Source organism: Sebastes umbrosus, chromosome 15 (assembly GCF_015220745.1).
Source record: "Sebastes umbrosus isolate fSebUmb1 chromosome 15, fSebUmb1.pri, whole genome shotgun sequence".
Lineage (NCBI taxonomy): Eukaryota > Metazoa > Chordata > Actinopteri > Perciformes > Sebastidae > Sebastes > Sebastes umbrosus.
In genome coordinates this window covers 31294580-31300579 of record NC_051283.1, presented here as the reverse complement: position 1 = coordinate 31300579, position 6000 = coordinate 31294580, and the positions used below count along the sequence as shown (strand labels likewise).

The following is a 6000-nucleotide window of genomic DNA, read 5'->3' as shown; positions in this document are numbered from 1 at the left end:
AAGAAAAAAAGTCGAAAAAAGAGTCTGAAAAAAAAGTCTGGAAAAAAAAGTCTGAAAAATGTCAAAATAAATGTCGGAAGAAAAAAAGTCGAAAAAAAGTCTGAAAAATGTTGGAAGAAAAAAAGTCGAAAAAAAAGTCTGAAAAATGTCAAAAAAGAAGTCGGAAAAAAAAAGTCGGAAAAATGTCGGAAGAAAAAAAGTCGAAAAAAAAGTCTGAAAAAAAAGTCTGAAAAATGTCGGAAGAAAAAAAATCGAAAAAAAGTCGGAAAAATGTCGAAAAAAAAAAAGTCTGAAAAAAAGTCTGAAAGATGTAAAATAAGATGTCAAAAAACAAAAGTCTGAAAAATGTAAAAAAAAAAAAGATCTGAAAAAAAAAGTCGAAAAAAGTCTGAAAAAAAAGTCTGAAAAATGTCAAAAAAAATGTCGGAAGAAAAAAAGTCGAAAAAAAAAGTCTGAAAAATGTCAAAAGTAGAAAAAAAGTCGAAAAAATGTCGGAAGAAAAAAAATCAAAAAAAGTCGGAATGTCGGAAGAAAAAAAGTAGAAAAAAAAGTCTTAAAAATGTCGGAAGAAAAAAAGTCAAAAAAATGTCGGAAGAAAAAAAATCGAAAAAAAGTCTGAAAGATGTCAAAAAAATGTCGGAAGAAAAAAGTCGAAAAAAGTCGGAAAAAAAAGTCGAAAAAAAGTTTGAAAAAAAGTCTGAAAGATGTAAAAAAAAATGTCAAAAAACAAAAGTCTGAAAAATGTCAAAAAAAATGTCGGAAGAAAAAAAGTCTTCCTCCGTTTACATGCAGCTTTGCATACTCTGATTAACGTACCATGTGGCAGACTTGTTTGATTGTGCAAACACATTCTCCCTCTTTCATTCCTTCAATACCTTCTCATCCCAACTCGTCGCATACCGCAGCTTTGTCACGCCCTTGGCGTCACTTTATTTTCAGTTTCAAAATCACTAAAGTTAATCTTGTCTTCACTTTAGGATTAGGCAACAAAACCACTATAGTTTGGTTTAGGAAAGAAATACATGGTTGGGATTAAAACTACTACATCTGTACAGTGAAAATGACACTCGTTCTGCATAAGAGAAATATAAACACTGAAATCCTAATCAGAACTGAGGACACTAGCTGGACACAAAACTTGATCAAATACAAAGTCTACATTTGTGTTTATTCTATGCATGGTGCTCTTTTATTATGTCTTCCTGTGATGGTGAAGTGAGGGTTCACAATTAAGAAAGAACTTAGAAATGTCGGCCTGCTTGTTTCCAAGCAGAAAAAGGGAGAACGTGATGATGAAGATGAAGATGACGGCACAGTGAAAGAACAACACGTCGGGCTGTACAGAATATTGTGTTCTAAAAAAGCATCATGTTTAAAAATTGACAAAATATAAACTATATGTGTCTGATTTGAATGGGCAGTGTGTAATAAGGAGGAGGTTATATTCTGTTTTAATATCAAAAATGTAATGTTACAGTGTGTTTGTATGAACTCAATTAGCCAATAACAGGTTAAGGTATCCAGCAACATTCATTGTAATACATTATCCTGTCAGTGTCCTGGACAATCATCAACATTGTGCTACACTTTTCTATTGAATATTTTCTTTTCAACTGAAAAAAACAATATCCTTTTTAGTTTCAGATGAGCAGTCCGTTAAAAGATTTGAACAACCTCTCAGGAAGAAGTCAAACAGTCGTGAATTTGTCTCCAAATCAAATGCTCTTAAAGTTAGTAACAGCAACCCACAAGGGTCTATCCTGGGTCTTCTTCTGTTCGCTGTCTATAAAAATAATATCATCTCTGCCACTCCACATTATAATGAACATTTTATAACAAGGGATAATAACGTCTTATGTCATATGCTCATCTCTTAAAGGGACTGTTTGTAACTTTTTTAAGCGTATAAATGTAGCGGGTCGGGACACATGCACGCTCGCATATGCGCGCTCGCGTGTGGCCGGCGTCCCCGCTCCTCTGCCTGCTTGCCTTCACTCAGACAGAGCGCGCGTTCTCGCGTACTCGCTCCACCTCTAGACGTGAACGCGCGCTCACTCCACACTGCAGAAGAGTTAGTTTAGATCTGAGAATATCTAGTGAATGTACAGTGGACGTTTGTGCAGAAATAACTGCTGCAGCTCCTCCAGACCAACAGAGGTTTCCTGTGTCTTGTGAAGTGACGGGACTCCGCAGAGAGAAACGTTATCGTCTTGTTACCGAACGGGTGCTGGTGTCTCCCTGTTCACTCCGGCTGTGGGCGGAGGGAGACGAGTTTCTCACTGCAGAGCCCCGCTGCTGAAGCCTGCGCTGAGGCAGGAGAAGCAAACAGTATCAGCATTGATTCATGGAGAGACCTTGGTCTGGTCAGCTAACATTACTGCCAAGCAGCTGAAATATAGAGTGATATTGCAGTTTTAGCTGACGTGTGTCGCCTCACTGTTTTGAGCGATGCTCCTTCATGTCTATTTAGAGCGAGCAAGCGCGAGCCCGACGCTGACTTTCGTTGATTTCACGGCCACAGGTGTCGCTGTTAAGAAGCATTTCTGAAAGTTACAAATAGTCCCTTTAACTGGTTTTAAATTCAGCATCATAAACTGGAACATAACTTTAGATAATCTGAATAAACTGTCGTCTGACTTCTCACATTCACTCACTGTATGTTAAGAACTGGTGTAATTAATGAATGTAATCAGCCGCATTAACCAGATAACCTTGTTAATGTGTGACGTGACAGTTGCAATAGTGTGAATGTGAAAGGCTCAGATAGAGCGAGATGATGCAAATCAAAGCTTTTACAGTTTAATGAGGCAGCCATCATCCTGTGTTCTACTCTTCACTTTCATCAGGCAGACAGTGATCTAATGACCTCTAATTGACCTCTGTCATGTTGAACTCCCTCTCTCTGGACGAGTACACACTGCCCATTTGGTAGAAAAGTAGAAATGTGAAACATATGAGGAGATATTGTAGACGCTGATGTCATGCTCAGTAGAAATGACTAACACTGTGTCTGGAACGCTCTCAATACAAAACCATGAAGTTACACACAGTGGAGCTGAGGAGATCTAAAACATAAACACACAAACAGAAGACAGAGGTGGGAATAAATAAAGTAAAGGTCACATCAGTACACTGCTGTTGACCTGTTCTAGTGACACGAGCACTACAACAACAAGAACAAGAACAAGAACAACTAAAGCAATCAAAAGATGTAACGATCACCCGATCAATGATTAAGTCAGAACTTCAGGAGGGTGAAAGGAGTAATCGCCCCCCCGTGATTTGATAAAATTCATCTTTTTTTTTTTTTATACAGAAATTGAAAAAATATTTTTTCACATTGAGAGGGAAAATAAAATATTTACTGTACAAGAACATGACACCAAACTTATGATCAAAATTTGAGAGGGACCGTTTGAGTCCCGATGAGTACGATTCAAAGAAAAATCACCCACAATCCCTTTTGTTAACGCTGTTTGGAACACACGGTTAAAAAACACTTCCAAGTTATTGATAACCAATTGTGATGGTAAGAAAAGCCGTAGAAAAATAAAGTACCAGTAATCTCAAGATTAAAAGACCAAATGCCCTGGAAAATTTCTTAAACTCTCCAGACAAATAGGAGAGGAATAAATCCACATCATGCTGTACTTTATTTCATTTTCTCTCTCTTTAAAAAAGTTTTCTTTTCTTATCAGTCCAGCAAGTTGATCTTTAATGGAACAAGAGGGGATTGTGGGGAATACCGGGAGGGAAGTCTTGGGAATTTTTCTGGCGACTCCGTCTCCTTCGGGTCAAACTCCACGCTCACGGAGGTTAAAGTTCATAGTTCAACATCGAAGCTCGTTCCCTCTCTGATGGGGTCCGGTGGGTTCAGTGTTGAAGGCAGTGCAGTTGGATGTGACGGCTGGAGGGGGGGGGGGGGGTGCTGCGCTAAAATGGTGTGATGGAAACACAAGTGAGGGGGAGAGTAGGGGCAGCTGGGAGGACTGAGGTGGAAGGATTGGGAGATTGGGAGATGGACAGATGGCCGGAGAGAGGGAAGAAGAGAAAGATAGTTAGTGGATTTTAACACCTCGGGGGGGGGAAATGAGGTTCTCAGGCTTCTCTCTGATGTAAACACATTGAAGTTGATTGAACATGCCAGTAAAACAGAGAGAGATGTGTCTCACAGTACTCGTCCCATCGGCCTCTTTACAAAGCTCCTCTCAGAAGAATACAGTAGAGAACTTGGTGGTTTCAGAAGTATTGTAAAATTGCACTTGTAATTCTACTTTAATTCTAACCTCAGTGTTTCTCAGGACAGACAGTTCCCATGATAGAACAGTGGAGAGCTGTTTCCTCAGGGCGGAGCTGATCAAATCCTCTATGTGAAGCTGTTTTCACCATCATGTGCTGACTCTACGGTAGCTCTGGCTTTCTGACCTCCACTGCTGAAGAGTGGCGTTATGGTACGTGTCCACCAGGGCATTTTTTTATCGCGATGGGACCTCCGCTTCCCAGCGTTGGACGCTTGTTGGGCCGCCACTAGACACAACACACTGGACTCCTGATTGGATGAACGCTTTCCCTCCGTGAGCTGCTGCTCCAGCTTTCAAACCAGAAACAACATGGAGACTCGTTTGGAAACTTTCTTCTCTTATTTCATGGAAATAGTTCCCTGAGATGTTCCTGAGAACATTTGAGGAGAGAAATAATCCATGTTGATGAATCTGTCTTTATTTTAGATCAACGTTTATTTTAAAAGATTCTAGAGAGTTTGGAGAGGCGGCGAGTCGCGTCGGACGCCCGTGATTTGCATAAAGTAGACTTGACCTCAACTTTATGCAAATGAGGAACGGCCGCCGTGCCCTCCGTCTCTCGAATCGCGCCGCCACGCTACCAGAATGCATTGCACGGCTGCTCACATAGACAATGAATGGGAAGCGTGGAAAGGACGGAGGCTGTGGACACGTACCATTACAGTTTGCTAACAGGCTCACAGAAGGCCTCTCTGGAACGCTGAAATTGACAAGTTCAACTTGAGTTGAATCCACATATTTGAAGTTAAATTGTTAATTTATTGTTTAATTATCATCAAAACTTTGGTAACACAAGAATAAAAATGCTAACAGCTGTAGGTTTGGCTCACGTCCTTCCACCGTCACTGCTGATCATTTGGAGTGTTCTTGGCTAAACGTGTTCTTGGAACAGTAATAGTGGTTCCACATTGACAACAGACTGCTACCCATGTTCCTATCTCAGGAATAGATCTGGACTTTCATGCAGGTTTTTCATCCCTTTAGTGCGCTCTGTCTCAGCTCCACCTTTGTCTCGTAAGGCTCTGGCTTGGACTCAACGTTGTGTTGATGTGTACGTGCTTGAGCCCGATCACGTGATGAATGGATGTAAAAATCATACAATCATGCGGGCGGTCAACAGTTCTGGGTGACTGTGGCGGTCTTGTGTTGTTCATTTAGCCTCTATTGTTTTCCTCCTGCGTGCACCGTAGGACTACATAGACTATCACTATTACTTTTCAACTTTTACTTTGGCAGATTTGCTCATCACTATGCCTTCCTGGTCCGTCAGACAGCACTGAGGTTCAGACTGGAAGTTGGTGCCGCTGTGTTTACATACCAGGCTGTCGACCGACCGGCTAAACGGCACCAGACTCCCAGCCTGGACCCTCTGCTACCACATAAACCAGGTCACAGTGAAGCCACATGGGCACCATTATAGAACATCCAGTACCTCCTCATGCAGCTGAAGCACCGCGTTTCATGTTGAAACAGGCTGTTACTATACAGATTTATTAAGAAAACTGGATGTGCCCAAATGTGCACTACTGTTTTCAATGAGTTTGCAAGGACAACCTGTGTGTACTCAGCAAGAGAGAGAGAGAGAGAGAGAGAGGGAGAGAGAGAGAGGTGGGGTCCAAGCATCACGCCCAGCAGCTCCAAGAGGAGCAGCCAGGTGGATATGGATGTTGATACTGCAGTTATAATAATGATGATGATG

The 6000-nt window shown here is 41.2% G+C and overlaps 1 protein-coding gene across 11 annotated transcripts in view; it reads right to left on the bottom strand.

Moving 5' to 3' along the window:
• Positions 1–2450: 2450 nt before the first annotated feature.
• epb41a (erythrocyte membrane protein band 4.1a) overlaps positions 2451–6000 on the bottom strand; it is a 50237-nt gene continuing 46687 nt past the window's right edge. For all 11 annotated transcript variants that reach the window (XM_037794596.1, XM_037794597.1, XM_037794604.1 and 8 more), the window contains one exon: positions 2451–3989. The gene's annotated coding sequence lies outside the window, so the exon portion shown is untranslated. The remainder of the gene's footprint in view (positions 3990–6000) is intronic.